The sequence below is a fragment of the Struthio camelus genome, chromosome Z (genome assembly GCF_040807025.1).
Source record: "Struthio camelus isolate bStrCam1 chromosome Z, bStrCam1.hap1, whole genome shotgun sequence".
NCBI classification, from domain to species: domain Eukaryota; kingdom Metazoa; phylum Chordata; class Aves; order Struthioniformes; family Struthionidae; genus Struthio; species Struthio camelus.
Genome location: NC_090982.1, coordinates 87,586,763 through 87,607,825, shown reverse-complemented (window position 1 = coordinate 87,607,825; position 21,063 = coordinate 87,586,763).

The following is a 21,063-nucleotide window of genomic DNA, read 5'->3' as shown; positions in this document are numbered from 1 at the left end:
TGTTTTAAATCAACTTTAAATCATAATTTAAATAGCTACATGTATTTCCTCAACACACTATTCAGGTAGCTGTGCTTTATCCTCTTTGAGTTCAGATGCCCTAACAGCATGTTGATTATCTGAGAATATTAACCTCATTGGGAGGAGAAATTATAAACAGCAAAGAGCTGTTCAGCCTTCCAGCTCTTTAAGCTAGAGGGCAATTCAGAGAAACATGTAGCCATACATTAGCTGTGAGCAAATCTGGTATGGAGATTAGGAGAAGGTTGCCAAACGTCGAGGGGGTAAACTCCCGGAACATCTTTCTGGAAGCAGAACGAAGGCAGGAAACATGAGTTGGCTTCTGATAAATGCTGTTACATGACGTGGTTGCCTGTGACAGCAAGGAACTGGACTCCTGTTGCCTGGCAATTACTTAGAGGCAGGGAGCTGGGCAGGTGTATATATATATTTTTGTTCAGGAACAGTGTTGCAATCAGCATTAAGTAGCATGAGCCGTTGCCTGAAATAACAACAGACTCCAGTTGGTTTGAGGAAGTCCTTAAAAGAGGCAGTGAATGTCTCCAAATGTGCTCTTCAGATGAGAAGACAAGAATAGTTCCTTCGGCTTTATATCATTTGGTTGTTGCACTCTCCTAACTAAACATCTGTTTTCTCCTTTCTCTGTGCTAATGAGAACTTTTGCTCTTGTCTCTAGAGACTTCTTTTCCTATGCAATGCTAGTGACAGTCAAAGGGTCGGATCTGGCTGGGGGATATCTGGACATCTTGGAATACAAATAATAAATTACAATTAAATAATAGTTGAAAATTTTTGTGCAGTTTTAAAATACATATCATTCCAGGTCTATCTTTTGTTACGCATGTGGGACTGCTGTCAGTTAAATGGTTTAGAGTTACAGCTGTGTCTAGCTTTTACAGGATGTTAGCCTCTGTTTTGGTTTAAATAAAAACATTCTGTCACAGATTTTCCTCATTACTACCCACTATAAAAAAAAGCAAACAAACAAACCGTCAAGCAAACTTGGAACCAAATGACAGGGCTGTGTTTATCGCCATGAGGAACCTAATTAAACAGGGGCTTTTGAAAAAGAAGCTGCACTAACTTTAACAACGAGTAGGACAGTCCCGATCATGAGATCGCTAATGAAAAACCTGCAGCGGCTTGAAACCTCTTTGAGTGACCAATACAGTCTTGGATGGCAGTGAACTAGCTCACGGGTCTAGGAATTTTAGATGACTGTGAAAGTTTTGAAAGCAAACTTTGAAGTCTTGTGACTTGGAATTGTTAGAGTTGTCACAGCCTATTTCCTACACGATCGGCTAATGGCTCTTTTAAGCCATCTGTCAAGGTGCTGGGAGGTGAAATAGAAAACTGGAGCTTTGGCTTCTTTTCTGTCTTCCTAAACAAACCTTACACTTGTACAACAACAAACGGTGTTGCTGAACAAGGACTTGGCAGCTGTAGGGGAAGGATTAAACTGCTTCTCCATTACCCTGCTTTATCCTTTATGTAGTGGGGGACGCGGGTCCAGATGGGTATGAAATCCAGCCGCACGCTGATTGCATGCTGCTTTATACCTGTTTGGCATATATGTTTATATAAATATGCCAGTTCATATATTCTAACAAGATTTTGCAGTGAGGTGACCTAGCTCGAAGTATCTATGTGACTACAAATACTGCCTCCTGTTAAAATGATGTGTGCATCCCAAAGAGTACCTGTAAATACCGTGCAATACCTGCAACCATGAACTGATAATGACGTCTTGAGGAAAGAAATGGGACGGGAGAAGGACACAGCTCCCAGTTCATGAGCCACCCCATTGCAGAAGCTATTTGATGTTAGAAACGCGTAGCAGGCTTACTGTTCGCAGTTGAAACATCTCATTGATGCTAAAATATAGAGCAGCACATCCATGGATGAGAATGTGCCCTGGTTTCATATTAGCTGTTCTGCTAGCAGAGGAAGGAAAGATACTGTTCAGCAATATTCAACCTGTCAAAAACAATGAGGGATATCTTTGTCCCTTTTAATCAGAGATTCCAACACATTTTTCACTTAAGAAACTAATAGACAAATAACACATTTATATGGGCATATTTTACAGCTGGAGAGAAGCACATATTAATTTTTTTAAAAGCAAAGCAGTTCTAAAGTCTACCAAAAAAAAGGACGTGAAGTTCCACTGAAAACCTCTCTGAGGCTGATCAGAGAAATCTCATACAACCGTTCAGTTGGGTGAGCTGAAATTGAACTTTGATCCTGTTCATTATGAGATATCATCACTGAATGGAATAATTTGTAAAAGATAGACTGTGGGGAAAGTTACTATCTGGGATAAGGTTTTTTTGCCGAGAAGCCTAAGACTGATCAAAGTACAGTGCAATCACTTGGATTATAGATAGAGGGGGAGAGAGATTCATATGCAGGTAGATGAAGGTAGTAACACCATGTGGTGACAAGGAAGGAAGGAAGGAAGGGATGGGAGAGAGGGATAGGACAGAGACACAGCAAGGAAGAGCAGGAAGGCATGGAAAGGAAGGGACGGAAGAGAACGAAGGGAAAGAAGAGGGAGAGGAGAGGGGTAAGGGGGAGAAGAAGAAAAGAGAGAAGAGGAAAAAGGAAAAAAGAAAAGGGAAAAAAAGAAAAGGAAGAAAAAAGCAACTTTAAAAATTACATCAAACACTACATTCTTAACAAAACCACCTGGTTTTGGCATTACTTGTGATTCAACCTAAACAGCATTGACTGTAAGTTAACTTATTAAAATATAACACAAATAAGCTAAACGTAGTTTCAACTTTTTGTGCGCCCTGCTCCTGTTCTTCTTATGGGCTGCAGTGGAGAAAAAAGTTTAAACTTCCTGCGTTAGTTAGCGAAGAATCCTCAGGTCTATATTCAGTGAAATACAGAGTAATTACTGTGAGCGGAGGGGGAGAAAGATCAGCATTCCAGATCTGTGCTTCTACAGGGCTCATTTTTACGTTTTTCCAGCGCTCCGCAAGCATTTCTGCGTATGAATTTTTGCTGAAAGTGTCCTTTTCTACACGATCGTTTCAGCACCATGTTTAAGCGCACAGCTACGCTGCGCTCATACGGGTGCTTCTGTTCTGCTCAGAAGATTCTGAACTTCGTTGCAACCAAAGCTGTAAACAAACCAGGTGTAAAACATCCTTGACGCGCGCACACACACACACACAAAGAATTCATCGCTCACTTTGGACGAAAGCATAGACCATCCAGGCAACTTTTAAAACCAAAATGTGGAGGAAAAAAAAAAGTTACTTTAATGTAAGTTTTTTTTCTTGAGTATTTCGAAATGAACACGACAATTAAGAACATATGCCATTTTCTGTTCCAAAACAACCAACCCTTGCATGCATGTGTATGTATACATGCTATATGTTACTCCTCGTATCAAAATCCATCCAGAAACCTTTTTCCCAAGAGGAAAAAGGGTATGTGTGCTACTATTATTGACTCAGACCTGAATCTTTATAGAGCTTGAGAGAAATACTGGGCCCTTCTACTTCTGAAAGGAATTATTTTCTGGTGGGCTTTCACGTTACCATCTTTTAAATTAGTGTGCAGTCAATTGGATTAAACACTATAAAATCCACTAATTATAATCTCAGCAAACCCCAGGGGAGGAATAACACAGTAAAACAGGACACCGAGTACATATGACTTTGGGTACTTTGATCCATTCCTGATCAACTGTTTTATCTATTAGGCAATTTTCACAAGCTAATTTTGTGAAAAAGAGGAAAAAAGGGAAAGAAAAGGAAGACAAGAAAGAAGAGGAAGATAGGAAAGAAAAGGAGAACAGGAAAGAAGAAAAAGAACAGGAAGAGAAAGGAAGAAAAAAGGAAGAAAAAAGAAAAGAAAGAAAGAGAAAGGAAGGAAAAAGGGAAGAAAAAGGAAGAAAGAAAAAGCAGAAAAAAGGAACAAAAGGAAAAAGGGAAGAAAGAAGAAAAAGAAAAGGAAGAAAAAAGCAGAAAAGGAAGAAAGAAGAAGAAGAAGAAAGGTAAAAGAAAAAAGAAAATAACAGAAGAAAATAAAGGTGAAAAGAAGACAAACAAGAAGAAAAAGAAGGCAAAGAGAAGAAGAGGAGAGAAGGCAAACAAGAAGAGAAGGGCAAAGAGAAGAAAAGAAAGAAGGTAAATGAGAAAAGAAGAACAAGAAAAGGTGAAGAGAAGGCAAACAAGAAGAGAAGGCAGGTAAACAGAAGAAGAAAAGGCAGGTAAACAGAAGAAGAGAAAGAAGGCAAACAAGCAAAGGTGGTAAAAAGAAGAAGAGAATGAAGGTAAAAGAAAAAAGGAAGAAGAACAGAAGAAGAAAAAGAGAAAAAAAAAGAAAAGGAAAGAAGAGCAGAAGAAGAAAAGGCAAACAGAAGAAGAAAAGCCAGGTAAGCAGAAGAAAAGGAATGAAGAACAAAGGAAAAAAGAAGAAAAGAAAAAGGCAAAGAAGGCAAAAAGAAAAGAAGGAGAAAAGAAGAAGAAAGTTCAAAGTGAAAAAAAGGCAAAAAGAAGGAGAAAAGGCAAAGAGAAGAAGAGAAGGCAAAGAGAAGAAGAAAGGGCAAAGAGAAGAAGAAAAGGCAAAAGGAAGAAGAAGAGAAGGCAAAAAAAGAAGAAAAGAAGGTAAAAAAGAAGAAAGGCAAAAAGAAGAAGAAAGAGTAAGAAGAAAAGGCAAAAGGAAGAAAGAAGGCAAAAAAGAAGACAAAAAGAAGAAGAGAAGGCAAAAAGAAGAAGAGGTAAAAAGAAGAAGAGAAAGTGAAAGGAAGAAGAGAGGCTGAAAGAATGAAGAAAGAAGACGAAACGAAGGAGAGAAGGCAAAAAGAAGGCAAAAGGAAGGAGAGAAGGCGAAAAGAAGGCAAAAAGTAAAAAGAGAGCAAAAAGAAGAAAGGCAAAAAAGCCAAAAAGAAAAGAAAGAAAAGAAGAGAAAGTGAACACAAAGAGAAGAAAAGGAAGGTAAAGACAAAGGGGAGGAAGGAAGAGGGAAGGAAGGAAGGAAGGAAGGGAGGAGGAGGAAAAGAAGGTAGAAGGGAAGAGAAGATAGAAGAAAAGAGAAGAAAGAATAAAGAGTGAAGCAAGAACAAGGAGAAAAAGAAGGAGAGAGGAGGAAGAAGGAGAGAGGAGAGGAGCAAAGAAATAGAGGAGAAAGAAAAGAAAGAAGAAAGAAGAAAGGTAAGAAAGAATAGAGATAGAAAAGAAATGAAGAAGGAAGAAATGAAGAAGAAATGAAAGAAATGAAGAAATGAAGAAAGAAAGAAGAAAGGAGAGAAGGAAGAAGAAAATGAAGAAAGAGAGAAGAAAGAGGAAGACAGAGAGAAAGAAGGCAGAAAGAAAGAAGAAAGAAGAAAGAAGAAAAAAAAGAAGTAGAAAAGAGGAGAAAGAAAAGAAAATAGAAAAAGAAGAAAGAAAGAAGAAAAGAAAGAAGAAAAGAAGAAAAAAGAAAAGAAAAGAAAGAAAAGAAGAAAGAAGAAGAAAAGGAAGAAAGGAAAAAAGAAAGAAGAAGAAAAAGAAGAAAGAAAAGGAAGAAAGAAAAGAAAAAAGAAAGAAAAGAAGAAAGAAGAAAAAGAAAGAAAAGAAAAAGAAAGCAAAAAGAGAAAGAAGAAAATGAAAGAAAGAAAAGGAAGAAAATGAAGAAAGAAGAAAGAAAAGAAAGAAGAAGAAAAGGAAGAAAGAAGGAAGAAGAAGGAAGGAAAGAAGGAAGAAAAATGAAAAAAGGAAGAAAGAGAAGACAAGAAGAAATGAAGGAAGAAGAAATGAGGAGGAAATGAAAGAAAAGAAGAAAGAAGAAAAGAAGAAAGAAGAAAGAAGAAATGAAGAAAGAAGTGAAGAAAGAGGAAAGAAGAAAAGAAGAAAAGAAATGAAGAAAAATGAAGAAATGAAAAGAAATGAAGAAATGAAAAATGAAGAAATGAGGAAAAGAAATGAAAAGAAATGAAGAACAGAAATGAGGAAATGAAAAAAAATGAAGAGAAGTGAAGAAATGAAGAGAAGAAATGAGGAGAAAAGAAATAAAGAGAAGAAATGAAGAAATGAAAAGAAATGAAGAAATGAAGAAAAATGAAGAAATGAGGAAATGAAGAAAAGAAGGAAAGAAATGAAAAAAGAAATGAAGAGAAGAAATGAAGAAAAATGAAGAAAAGAAAAAAGAAAGAACGATGAAAGAATAGAAAAGAAAAGGAAGAATAGAAAAAAGAAGGAGGAAGATGGAAAGAAGAAAAGGAAGGAAAGAAGAAAGAAGAAAAGAAGACAAGAATGAAGGAAAGAAGGAAGGAAGAAAGAAGAAAAGGAAGAAGAAAAGACAAGGAAGAAGGAAAGAAGTAAAGGAGGAAGGAAAGAAGGAAGACGAAAAGAAGAAAAGGATGGTGGAAAGAAGGAAAGGAAAGAAGAAAAGGGAAAGAAGAGGGAAAGGAAAGAAGAAAAAAGAGGGAAAAAGGAGAAAGGAGAGAAGGAAAAAGAAGTAGGAGGAAGGGGAGAAGGAAAGGAAAAAGGAGGAAGAGAGGAAGAAGGAAGAAGGAAGAAGGAAAGGAAGAAGAAAGAAGAGAAGGGAAGAAGGAACGGAAGAGGAGGGAAGGGAAGAAGAAGGGAAGCAAGATGAGAGGGAAGAAGAAGGGAGAGGAAGGGAGAAGAAGGGAGAGGAGAGGAAGGGAGAAGGAAGGAGAGAAGAAGGGAGAATAAGGAAGGGGAGAAGGGGAGAGGAAAGGGAGGGAGAAGGAAGGGAAGAGGAAGGAAGAAGAGGGGAAGAAAGAAGGGGGAGAGGAAGGAAGGAAGGGAGAGGGGAGGAAGGAAGAAGGAAGAGGAAGGAAGAGGAAGGAAGGAAGGAAGAGGAGGAGAAGGGAGGAAGAGGAGAAGAGGAGAAGGAAGAGAGGACAGGAGAGGAAGGAAGAGGAGAAGAAGAAGGAAGAGGGGAAGAAGGAAGGGAGGAAGAGGGAAAGGGAGAAGAAGGAAGGGGGAAGATGAAGGAAAAAAGAAGGAAGGGAAGAAGTAAGGTGGGAAGAAGGAAGGGAAGCTGAAGGATGAGAAGAGGGAAAGGAGGAGGACAGGGAGAAGGTTCTCTGTAAGTAAGAAGTCCAGCAAAGTGGGCAGGAGACCTGCATGGACGAGCAAGGAACTCCTGACAAAACTCAAACAGAAGGGAGGAAGTCTACAGGATGTGGAAAAGGGGACAGACCGCTTGGGAGGAATACAGGGACATTGTCCGAGTATGCAGGGATGCGACAAGAAAGGCTAAGGCCCGTTTGGAATTAAATCTGGCAAGAGATGTCAAGGACAGGAAGAACTTCTTCAAATACATCAATAGCAAAAGGAAGGCTAGGGAAAATGTGGGCCGGCTGCTGAATGGGGCGGGTGCCCTGGTGATGAAGGATACAGAGACGGTAGCGCTCCTGAATGCCTTCTTTGCTTCAGTCTTTACTGCTAAGGCCAGCCCTCGGGAATTCCAGACCCTGGGGACCAGGGAGAAGGTCTGGAGAAAGGAAGAGGAGGAGGATCGGGTTAGAGATCGATTGGGCAAACTTGACATCCACAAGTCCATGGGCCCCGATGGGATGCACCCACGAGTGCTGAGGGAGCTGGCGGATGTTATTGCTAGGCCACTCTCCGTCATCTTGGAAAGGTCATGGAGAACAGGAGAGGTGCCCGAGGCTTGGAAGAAAGGCAGTGTCACTCCAGTCTCCCAAAAGGCCCAGAAGGAGGAGGCAGGAAACTACAGGCCTGTCAGCTTCACCTCCATCCCTGGAAAGGTGATGGAACAGCTCCTCCGGGAGGGCCTCACTAAGCATCTGGAGGACAAGAAGGTGATCAGGAGTGGTCAGCATGGATTCACCAAAGGGAAATCATGCTTGACTAATCTGAGAGCCTTCTCTGATGGAATGACTGGCTGGGTAGATGAGGGCAGAGCAGTGCATGTTGTCTACTTTGACTTCAATTCTCATAGGTAAGCTCAGGAAATGTGGGTTAGACAGTGAGGTGGCTTGAGAAGTGGCTGGATGGCCGAGCTCAGAGGGCTGTGAGTGGTCAGTGGCGCTTCCTAGTTGGAGGCCTGAAGCTAGCAGTGTCCCTCGGGGGTGGGGTCAACACTAGGTCCAGTCTTGCTCAACGTATTCATCGATGAGCTGGAGGAAGGGACAGAGTGCACCCTCAGCAAGTTTGCTGATGATACTAAACTGGGAGGAGAGGCTAACACACCAGAGGGCTGTGCTGCCACTCAGAGGGATCTGGACAGGCTGGAGAGATGGTCAGAGAGGAACCTCATGAAGTTCAACAGAGGCAAGTGCAAGGTCCTGCACCTAGGCAGGAATAATCCCATGCAGCAGTACAGGCTGGGGGCTGACCTGTTGGAAAGCAGCTCTGCAGAGAAGGACCCGAGAGTCCTGGTGGACAACAAGTTAAACATGATCCAGCAGTGTGCCCTTGTGGCCAAGAAGGCCAATGGTCTCCTGGGGTGCATTAGGCAGAGTGTTGCCAGCAGGTCGAGGGAGGTGATCCTGCCCCTCTCCTCAGCCCTGGTGAGGCCTCCCCTGGAGTACTGTGTCCAGTTCTGGGCTCCCCAGGACAAGAGAGACATGGCACTCCTGGAGAGAGTCCAGCAGAGGGCTACAAAGATGATGAGGGGACTGAAGCATCTCTCCTATCCGAGGAAAGGGTGAAGGAGTTGGGCCTGTTGAGCCTGGAGAAGAGAAGACTGAGAGGCGATCTGATCAACGTGTATAAGTATCTGAAAGGAGGGTGTCAAGAGGATGGGGCCAGACTCTTCTCCGTGGTGCCCAGCAACAGGACAAGAGGCAACAGGCACAAACTGAAATACAGGAAGTTCCATCTGAACATGAGGAGAAACTTCCTTCCTGTGAGGGTGACAGAGCACTGGAACAGGTTGCCCAGAGAGGTTGTGGAGTCTCCTTCGCTGGAGATATTCAAAAGCCGCCTGGATACAATCCTGTGTCTAGATAACCCTGCTTGAGCAGGGAGGTTGGACTAGATGATCTCCAGAGGTCCCTTCCAACCTTGGCCATTCTGTGATTCTGTGAGGAAGGAAAAAAAAGAAGGAAGGGAAGAAGAAGAGAGGGAAGAAATAGAAAAGAAAAAAAAAAGAGGCAAAAAGCAGAAAGAAAATAGAAAAAAATAGAAAAAAGAAAGGAGAAGAGAAAATGTGAGGAGGAAGAGGAGAGGAAAAGGGGAGGAAGAAAGGAGGAGAGAAGGAAGGGAACAAAGAAGAGGAGAAGGAAGGGAACAAAGAAGAGAAGGGAAAGAGGAAAAGAGGGAAAGGGGAGAAATGGAAGGAAAAGGGGGAAAGGGAGGAAAGGGAAAAGGGAAAGAGAAGAGAAAAAAACAGAAGAGAAAAGAGAAAACGTGAAGAGAGAATGTGAAGAGAAAGAAGAGAAAATACGAGGTAAAGAGAGGTAAAAGAGCAGAAATAGCTTTCTGTAGTTGGGTTTCAGGGTTAGGGTTGTGTGTATTTTTTTTGTTTTGTTTTGTTTCGTTTTTTTGAGCTATGAAATGAGTCTTTATTCACATTTGCCCAGAGCCGAGCCTTACAGAGCTTTAAATTTGCTTGCTCACCCCAGGCAGCATTGTGGAAGGCGTAATAAATCAGACTCAGAACACCACTGTGAGGCAGGCGTCTTACACACAGCTCTGCCCGCTCCTCGCTAAGGGAGGGAGCACAACATCCCCCTAGATTCACAGCATATCCGTGGCTTAGAAAAGAGGATGAAAAACAGTGTACCTGATCAGGAGGTTTGACGGGGCATCAGGGATAATCATGAAATAGCACCATGTACTGATAAGTATAAAAATGGTTTGGACCGTTCTCCCACACAAGTGTCCTAAAATATTGAATGTAAGGGAAGAGGCGTGATTTCAGCCCCAAGAATAATCTTCAGAAAGTTGTAACTGCCAGACAAGAGGTGCTCAGAAGGAAAGTGCTGTCTCGAGCCGTGCCTGCTGGGAACAACATAGTGATAGAGAAGGGATGTTGCGTAAAAGGCTCTTCAGGAACCGCATGTTATTTTTGCAAGAAAAACGGTGGAGTGCTCTTTTGAAATCTCAGCTTGTTAGAGCTGAGTTCTTTTAAAGCTCAAATTAGAGATGATTTATAGAAAAGAAGAAAAACAATTTTATTCAAAGAGATGAATGGGGAGAAAGTAATAAAATTTATGTGTGGTAAATGTCATATTTCCTACCGCCAACATGAACTTTCAGCAAGTAGATAGGCATTGACACAATGTGGAGTTTTGGGTGATTGATATTCTGTTTCCCTCACAGATGCACGTTAAATTTTGCTTCACCTGCAATACATTTGATTTTAAACCAGCTTAAGAAAAATAAGCTTTGACTTTGTAAATAGAAGAGAAGAGAAAAAAATCACAGTCCAATTGGTTTAGGCTTACCTACTGCTGCTTTGATAACAACATAACCAGTGCTGAGAGGTTTTAATCATTTCTTAGTGTTAATTCTTAAAACTTTCTGTCTCTGGAGGTTAGTGGGAGATCAATGCTTTTGGATGAGGCCAGAGAGTGAAAAATCATATCTACCTCCATTGACAAAGTGTGACCTGCCCCACATTTCACCAAAGAGTGAGAAGCGCTTTCTTAAGTTTTGGGAATGATTGCCTTTAACTCATGCCCAAAATTCCCATATGGGGAATCTCTGGGACACAATAACCCCATGAGACTGCTCGGGCTGGGGACCGACTCTCTAGGAAGCAGCTTTGCAAAAACGGATCTGGAAATGGGCAAAAAATTGAACAGAAGTCCCATTTCAAGAAAGGCTGGATTAAGTCCAGTGGAGGCCACCAAGGTGGTTGAGGAGCTGGAGAATGAGGCTGAGATAACTGAGTTTTCTCTAGAAATTATAAATGTTTTAATGGTGGTCAAATACTGGAATACTGGAGAGGTGGAATCTCTACCTTTGGAGGTGTGCAAGACTTGACTGGACACAGCCCTGAGAAACCTGGTCTAATTAGAGCTACTTCGAGCAGGGGGTTGGACTGGTTGACCTCCAGATGGTCCCTCCAGCCTACATTATTCTATGAATCTGTGATGTTGTGTTTTAGAAACCCTCGGAGTCCAAATTCATCTCTCTACTGGAAGGTGAAAAATAGAAAGATTGACCTCAAGGCGGGAATTTATCCACGCACTTGGATTTAAAAAGTAGGTGATTTAGAACTGGCTGACGTGAATAGCAAAATTCTGCTTGGCTTTAGAGAGACCAGGATTTCACCCGGGTAGTTGCTACCATCCAATCAGAGCTGATCACAGAATCACAGAATCACAGAATCACAGAATCACAGAATCACAGATGTGATCACAGATGTGTTAGTGAAGCACTGTTCAGAAAGGCCAAGACCCTGCGCTTTAAGGTTTTTCTGCTTCATGGGCCAGTTGAGGGTGTTTATAATTGGGTGAGGCCTCTAGCCCGGAGCAGTGGCTGTCCCATGTCCCTTCCAGGAGAGTCCACACAGCTATGGCCCTACAGCAGGAAGCCTTTGGGGTAGCATCAGCCGAGGAGTGACGCTGAAGTTCAGGTATCACCACAGTGGTGTATAGAAGGGACCTTTTGTTTGGGAAATGCTATGCTGTTACCTTTCCCAACACCTTTTATCCTGAATTTCTTCTCTGGAAGAATTGTAGATAAATTTGATTTAATAGACAGATATATTTAGATGTGGTCTGAAATTTGAATTGGAACCTTATTAGAAAAATAAAAAAGATGTTTCTTGTGAATAGAGAATTCAGGCTCTCAGTTACTAAGGCCAGGATCTGACAACTGGTTCAGCATCTTGCATGACTGTGATGGGAGAAGACAGAGTCGCTGTCCCCAGACCATTGCACTTGACGTGAACTGGGCCTGCTTGTTGGCAGTGCGGCAGCAGTCCGAAAATGAATAACTACACATACCATCTGATTAACTGTTCATGCCAACAGTTCTCTGTTTAATTCAGAATTGGTGAACCTGTTTACCCTTTCTTCTACTCTGACTAGTCTGATATCGAAGAACAATGACTGTGATGCCACTGCTTTCTACCATTGCTAACTTCATTGAGATGAAATATAACAAAACACATATTGGCATCTAATTCATCCTTGCCTTTGCCAGTTTATACCAGACCTGATGCTGCTTTGACTGATGTTCAGGCTTCCATCTGCAAGGAAGCCCACAAGCAATACATCTTTTATTACAGACAAGTTGCTGAGCAAAGAAAACCTGCTTTAAATAACAGTTGCTATATAAGCATTGTGGAGTTCAATGCAGAACAAAACTTCTGTATTTTTGTGGACTGTATGGCAATACCTCAGCTTTAAAAAGCAAAAGACATTGGCCTTGCCAAACAAGACTGACCTAACGGTGAATCCCTGTAAAAAACAAAAACCAGGCTAAATCCGATAAAGTGCTCAGGCAGAATTTTAGACATTCTGTATCCAAAACTGCTAAATAAATTGCTGCCACTCCCTGTAGGTGATTAAACTCCACTGGTGCCTTTCATTTTCTTCTGAAGTTTCGCTCCTGTTTCTGTGCATTCTCAGAGCGGTGGACAAAGTCGATATATGTCTATGCACCAGGAAGGTACTGAAAAATAAATTGACCTTTTTCCCAACTCTCCAAATAGGTGCAGTAGGTCAGGCTTCTCAGATTGCACAGGAAAAGCCAAAAGGTGGTATCCCACACATAAAAGGAGAAGATCAGATAAGCATTACAGGAGATGGGGGAAGGAAGACATGCAAATCCCAATTCACCTTTTTTATAGGTAGCTATAGGAAGGATTCAGAGCATCGCAGAAAAAAAGTCTTGAAATAGGCATAAAATGGGTGGGAGCATGCCTTGAACGCTTCCCTCCCACTGAACCACAGCATCATATGGTGGGAGAGCTCATTGCCTAATGGTTAAAACACCTTGCAAGGGCAGCCCAGGGTTCTCACCTCCTCCTTCAGATTTATGGTTGCCAGGAGCCAATCCCTGGAGAATGGAGTAGAGACGCTGCAACCAAACTAGAGCTCAAAACCGGTCGCATTGTCCTTCATGTTTCTGTCTAGCTCAGGAATCTTTAATTTGTTCCTGTATGAAGGGTTAGCTTTAGCTAGGTAGAGATGATTACCTTTCAGAGCAGTCTCGAGCTGTTTTATGTTTCTGCTCTGAAGCTCCCAACTTTCCCTGTATATTGTATAGGAAGCTTAGCTGTCTACCACAGGATTCATTTTGTACTCAAGGGGCCAAGCATTTCAAAGTTATTAAATAAATCTTTTATTGTTTCTAGCCCTCAGGATTTTGCAATTGAAAGTCCATGGAGATGATAGGTGAGTAAACTGGTCTATGTAGTAAAAGTACAGCTTCTTTCATATCCCATTGCACACGTGTGCAGTAAACAACTATGACAATGAAGGGAGTTGAGCAACAGAAGCTATTCTTGGAGCGCATTTAATATTGCATGAAAACTTCTCTTAGTTCTCTGTAGTATTTTGCCCTATCTATTTCTCTGATTATTATTCTCGACTATTTAATTTTAAGAGATTTAGCTGAGAAGCCTTAATGTTATTTAGGTAGATTACTCAGTTTCATCCTTTTTTTCCCAAAAATCCATAAAAAAGAATAAGGCCTAGAACTAAATTCATGTGTATTACAGCAGAGGCAGCTAAAAAAATTCATCCAGTTTTCTCATGTCCGGCTTTAGGACAAAAAGGTTTTTCAAGTAAAAGTGCTATTTCTTTGGCGACGTCCTTAAAAAGTGTACACAGTACTAAATCTTAAACAACTAGCCTCAATACTAACTACAATACCAGCGGTTATACATCTACATGCTCTTCAAGTTAAGGAGTCGATGCTCTTTTATACCATCTAAAGATAGACACCAAATATATGTTGGAAGTTAGGAAAACTATTCTAACGCTTGAGTTACTAACGAGTAAAAGCAGTAATGAGTAAAAGCAATGACATTTTTGATTCAATAGAGTTCAGAATCGCTCCCAAAGTACAAGAATGCTGATGACAGCTGGGCGTTGCCCTGTAAAAATGAAATCGGCAGAAGTCTTTAATCCATGTCTAATGTCATGTCCTCTCCCACACAGCCACGTCTTCCTGAGAGTCCTGGAGGAAGAGACAGAAGTGGAATCTGCCCAAACATAGACGCAATGCAGGGTACAGGGTTTTTACGGGAGCTGGGTTTCATCCCGACTATATAACACTTGATCAAAAGCCAGATAAATGCAAAGCAATGTTGTTAAATTTTGAATTACATCCCAATGAATGCAGTTCCTATGCAGAGCTATATTTTTTCTGGTTTCCCAAAGAAATGGAGAGTATGCAATAGCACAGTTTGTTTGCCAATCCCTCTGCCTGCCCGATCCCTTTAATGCATGGGCCAATTTCAACCAAACGTGCGAGGGGGGTGGAAATCTCAAAGATAAGAAGTTTTATGAAAACTAATGTGTCAGGAGAAGAGAGTTATTGCTCCTCCTTAGTGGAAAAACTGTGTTGGTCGGGAAACTCTCTCCCCTCTTTGGTCTGCTACAAGCCCATCTGCGTAAGCTCAAGGGTGCAGGAACTGGGACTTATATTGTCCAGAACCAGTCCATGTGTGCAGTTAAATACCTTCGCTTATTAGTCTTGTCAGAAATTTAAAAGAGAACTAGCTCTGTGTAGTTTATAGTGAGTTTAAGGATAAGTTAGTAAGCAAGTAAATGAAGAATCAATGACATTTCTTGCAGAGGGTGTAAATATTATGAGCAAAAACTTTTACTAAACTAACTAGGAGTTATCTAGTATCATACCAGACTGAGGTCACAACTGCATCGATAATTTAAGGAATTAACAATAAAATTGAATCACCACTTAATAATCATACTGTTAACAGTGTGATTAATAATCACACTGTTAAAGGCACAAATCACATTGTGAGGTTACTACAGGACTCTCATGGTCAGCTCCTACAAATGCTGACTGTGGTAAAGTACAGAAATGATTACTTTTACTTAGCAACCTCGTAATCAATATATAGACTCCTCTAGCTTCCTGTAGTTAGCAGGTATACGGTTGGCTCCCTTCCCAGATAAGGCACTGCTCTCAGGAGATCTGGATTTGATTTCTGATCCTATCACTGGTTTGCCAAGTGATATTGGCTAAGTAATTCCACCTCTCTGACCCTCTTTTTTTTTCTCATGTGAAAATTGGAATAACAATAGTAACAATACCGATGTCTGTTATTAAGTGTTTGGATTCTAGTGAGGAAAAAACACTATAAACGGAGGGCCCGATGTGATTTGTGGTAAAATTCACTTAAGAATTTGAAAGAGGAGAATATCGAGTGCGCCTTGTTCTTACAAATTTCCTTGCGCTCATTCAGCTATAGAAATACTTGAACCTCAAAATTTTTTTAGAGAAAATCAATAAGTAAAATAGGAAAAAAAAGGTTGATTGATGACAGAGCAGAAGAGGGAAAAAAAGGGGCCTCTGGTTTCTGTGGAATTCAAAATTCCCACTCATATGCAAGCAAGTTTTCCTGACAGTTGTTTGGCCTTCTTGGAACAAGTATTCTCTGTAATGGCTGCAGTCTTCCAATATCGCAAAACCACCATTAGGAGGCAGAAATTCCAGCCGTTCTGGTACATAAGGGGTTCCTCTGCCTTCCTCTACTTAAGACTCCATTTCTAGCTGGCTTCATCTTCTAGCACCTGCTTGTAGGTCCTCTCATCTAACCAGTCACATGCCTTGGACTCCGGTAACATGATCAAACTGGTAACTCAACTTCACATCAAATTCTTTCACGAGATCTATCAGTAATCCGTAAATCATGTGTGCTACCTTCATTGGCTAACGGAAAACTTTCTTGGCTGACATGCATTCACGTTGACACACAGGGACATAGAAGCATCCCTAGTTCCTATGATTGGGGTTGTTGATTTGGAGAATTCTTATTTTAGAAGAAGAGTTGCTGTTTTATATGGAGTGGTGCTTTCACTGAAGGATGCTTCTTTTCAGCAAATTGTGTGCTGAAGGTTTTGGGTTATGAGTTTCGTGGAAGAAATGAGCAGATGTGAACTCAGGAAACGCTAAAAATAAACAGACTTGAACACTCTTATGTACACTATAAGCTTTTGAAATAAATAGTTTGCACAGTCTTCCCGTTTCACTTGGTGTTCTGCCCTTGGCAAATTTTCCAGCACTTGCTGAAAGCTCCTTATTTGTCATTTGGAAACGATCTCCCTCCTTGATTTAAATAGAGCTACACCTAATCCTTCATCACTTTTGCAAACTCACTTGTGTTCATGAGCTAGCTGCCATTTGTCAGGAGCTGTGCTCTTCATCATGGTCCTGAATGTGCCCATTAGGCTTATGATAGAAAGAAATGACCTAAATTACAGGACAAAGAGGCAGAAAATTATTAAGCAAGCTGTTCTGTTGATTAATGGGAAACAAAATGTTTCTTGTCGCAATCAGGTAGGTCAGCTGATGGGCAGAAAAGATATGGGGATGGTTCAGCAAGCCATGTTATGGCAGATTTGATGCGCACTTTATCAACGTTAATTGGAAAGTCTCCGAGTAAATGAGAGCCGTCCTTTGTGAGATTCTTACTCCACTGAGACCAAGAAAAGCATTTTTAGTGTTTCTTACTAGTTTCTTCCTTTTCTTTACAAAATTTTAGTATTTCTTACTAGTAGTTCTTACTAGTTTCTACGTACAACAGTGATCACAGGAGATGCTTAAAGCTACTAGTAGGTTTTAAAATACTGAAGTGTTTCTAATGGAGCAAGTAGCCAGACTATCAAACTATGAGAAATGGTAGTCTATTCTGAGGCAACTCTAGGCAGGTTTTTAATTTGCTGGTGTCTGTAAATTTCTCTCTAAAACAGATAACAACCGGTATGGCATGCTTACGTTCATCCTTTTCAAGCCTCATATAGGCCGGCCATGCATACTCTTTTCTTTTTTTAGTGCAACATTTAGATTGAAAACATCATCAATTTTTGTTGCAGAGGATTATGTTCTTATTTTTCATTCTAAGTGTACTTCTGTGGCTTTTTCGCATCTGCAGAGAAGTAGGTGAAAATGATGAAGGTGAGAGGAGTAAGTATAAGTTTGAGCTTCATCTTTTTATTTGGGCTCTGGCTCTCCCTTTTTCTATTTTTTCCCACCCACAGACAGAAACTGGGGGTGGCCCAGGTATCTGTAGCCCTTTTTCTTCCTGCAAAATGAAAACTTCCAAGGTGGTAAAATCTGGAGACGCCAGCATAGCCTGTTACAATAAGAATTAAATGGATCTTTAAAACTTTAATCTAGGATTTCTTCAATAGCACACACTTGGCTGCACCCTTGGTCGGAGGAATTTTTGTCCAAAGAAAAAACTGTCATAGATAAATGCTGAGCAAGGTACTCTGCATTGCCACCTCCCTAAGGAAAAGAAAATTAGAATCTTTGCAAATTTTGCTAAGCTGGAAGCCAAGATGGTGGGGGAAAATGATGAAAAAAAGTTCACAGTTTAGGCAGCAAAAATCTAATTAACTGAAAACCTCATCTCTCAAGTACCCGTGCAGCTTCATGTTGATTCAAGGGCACTATTGCTGCTGAGTGTCAATGGGAACACTTATGACAAGAAGAATAAATCCAAAAGGTAATAAGTGCCAAGTGTTTCTCCCAAGAACGTGCATTAGGCTGCTATTTTGTTAAGGAAGTAAGTATGCCAGAAAGTCTGGATAAGGATAAGAAGGGTGAGCTTGCAGAAAGCCCCTAGCAAGGAAATTTCAAATTCTGAAGAACGTAATTACCATAACTTTGATCAAAGCGATCAGGGTAGACTTTTTCTTCCTGGATGCTCTTGTAAGAATATGGTGGTTTAGCCTTTTAGATTGTATTTTTCCGAGACACTGCAGCAGCAACTCAGGCTTTGAGATAGCTTGAGAGAAAAAAAAAAACAACTTTGTGGATAAAGGAAAAGAAGGTTCTATATTTCAGATAGCACAGCTTCATTGCTTTCCCTGGGAAACTATACACATTGTCGTCACGTGACACTATCCAAAGGGAAGCCTAAGCCTCTGCACACACCAGATTCCTATCAGCCTTGGGAAACAGCAGAAAATTCCAGTTCTTGCTCATATCAGGCTTCCTCTGACTGGAGAATGGGGGACGCTGCTTCAGAGGAGACAGAAGCCGGCAGGAAGACTCGGAGGAGAGATTGACAGATTGGGAAATAGGGATTCTGTTATGCAGTTTGGGTTCATCCCCGACTCCAATTTCTTTAGCATGGGATTCTGCTAATAAAGCTTCTGCTAAAGACCCTGGTTTGGAACAGATCTTGGATAAATCTTGATTCCTGTAGTTTCTAAGAGTTCAGAATACCTAGGACAGAATATCTAGGACAGTAACCATAATCAAATAATAAATAACTAGCAAAGTTTGACTGAAACACGTGGCTGATCTACTCCCTCATTTTCATTCTCACTCAAAAAGACCTGGTCTAGGTGTTAAGCAGCAAAGCATTATTTCATGCTATTTGTCTTTGCTATATGTAGTTCTCATGCTGGTCGGCAGAGAAGTTCTACTTTAGCTTAACAGGGCACAGAAGACACTCTTGAAAAACTAGCTACGTAACACTTTATTTCTTGTTAAAAATGCTGGTTAATTTTAACATGGCACAATAATTAAATTCTCTTCTTGCATCATGCTGACCTCTTTGACTTTCACATAAAATGAGCAAGGAAGCTGTTTTGACTAAAGAGAAGAAAATTCTCATTCACACAGTATTGTCTACACAAGATTATCTCTGATTCCTATCTAGTCACTCCCTACTCACTCTCTCCTGGATATTCAGAAGCATAAAAAGATGAGGATGTAGCAACTTTTAATTTGTGCATGTAATTCATATAATTCTATACTTTGATGTTATTGGCTTTTCCATTATTGCATTTTTCAGTAAGAACAGAAGTTGAGGACAATGCTGAGGTGGATGTACCAGCACCCTGGGGCCATTGTGAGATTCACTAATTACTTCTCTGTAAAACAATCTGCAAATCTTTTGAATAGAAGGTGTTACTGGGAATTAAAGCTTTATTCTGAAGATACCCACTGGGCCTGGAACGGTTTGCTACGACTGCTATCAACAATTTAAGCAAACCTTCCAGGAGTCATTCTGAAACGGCCCATTTAGGTCACAGATATCCAGCACAATCTAGACCAGTGCATGAGAGCCTTGGGGGAATTTCAGAGATTAGGTTTGCTCATGCATTCAGCTCTTCAGAGCCAGGCCACAGTTCTCTTGAGGCACCGGTGCGAAAGAGTGCTTTCTGGGCAGCACCACAAGTATTGTAAAACAGAGTAATTTCTTCAAATAAAGTGGTGATGCTCAGTGCACTGAAGCACTACAGTGACAAGGTAGCCCAAAAATGTGACATATTGAAGATGGACTAATATGAGGTACTCTCAACAAGCAAACAGAAAATCTTTCACTTGGGCTGCCATTGGTTCCAGCTCCTGGCAAGAAAATATCACTAGAAGGTGATACTTGCTTGGAAAGAAGGCAGGTAGACTGTCAGTAGTACTGAAATGAAATATCTAGTGTATATGTACCTACGTACCTATCTAGTATATGTATCTACATATACTAATGCTGCTGGCTTTGATCAGATGACTAGTAGGACTGAAAAATAAGTGCTTTATAAAGTATACGTTTCTTAAATAACCTTTTGCAAATATAACAAGCTCTTCTGAACTGAAGAGGTGGATATATTTACATGGGTCTTCCCTATGGAAATGATGATCCGGAGAAAGCTTACAGCGTAATTAAGAAAAAAATCAGAATTTAGATCAGCTAAGTAAGTCAGTTCATTGCTGCAATTAAAAAAATGGAAAAGGAATCTAAGTGCTTCTGATCAGTGAAAAGTGCTTGAGGAAAATGTTTTAAGAGGCAGTAAACAGATTAGGTTGGGTTGGGATGGAGTAAACAAATAAGTTTCACAAATATGAGTAATTAGTCGGTATCAGCCTCCCGCTATTTTCAGATGTCACAATAAGGTGGTTGAAGCTTTGCAATTCACCAAAGAAAATTCTGGTCTTTGCTAGGAAGATGGTATAGCATCAAAATAACAGGTAAAGCGTTGCATGGAAATTAAATTCCATGTCTTTACAGTTTTTGCAAACATTACTGCTTATATGCTTATATGCTTCCTTACTGGTGACATCAATTCCTTTCTGCTCTGAAGTTAAGTAGGTGTCAGCTAATGAGTTATTGATCATTTGATTGAAAGTGAGGGGTTGCATAGACTGGATATCATGGAAGGATAACCATCTAACTGCCAAATTCACATAGTTATCAATCATGGATTTTTCAAAGTCAGATATTAAAAAGTGCTAGTAGGTCACCTAATCTGCCTGCCAATATTCCCTACAACTAGGGATGGTTGAAAAAAAAAAAAAAAGAAAAAAAAACTAGTAAAAAATGCTATTCCATCCAAGTTGAAAAGTTCCATATGAATACATCTATTTGAAAAAAAAATTAAAGAAAGTTTTGAAATTATCCAAAACGTAAATGAAATACTTTTATTAAACTTTTTCATTCTATTTCTCATTCTGACTTTCCTGTTCTGTTGTTAAATTGACCTTGCCAAAATGAATGCATTGATTTCATGGAAACATCGAATTTTCATTCTCTTATTGCAACGTTCAGAATTCTGATTTGCATTCTGATAATCTTATTTCAGTTCTGGAAAAAAACAAGTGCAGAAATTCAGGACATCTCTGCAGAAGCAGCATTATCATTTTCTAGTCAGTTCCATTTACAAAGACTTTGACTAATCTGTTTTTGAAGACCCTTAAAGTGTGCAAGACTAGGTTTTTAACAATATGAAAATTTCTCTCCAGCCTTGAGCAAAAAACTCATGTCTGTAAAAACTTACCAATTTAGATGTTTCCTACTGAATAGCTTATGTGATTTTCTATTCATTTTTCTGGTTCATATGTAGCTCTAAACTAATCTATAATTCATATAGCATGCCTGAGCACCTAACCTAGGTTTTTGATTCTTTCTGAGTGGCTAGCTGCCTAAAGATCAGATGAAAAATGCAATATT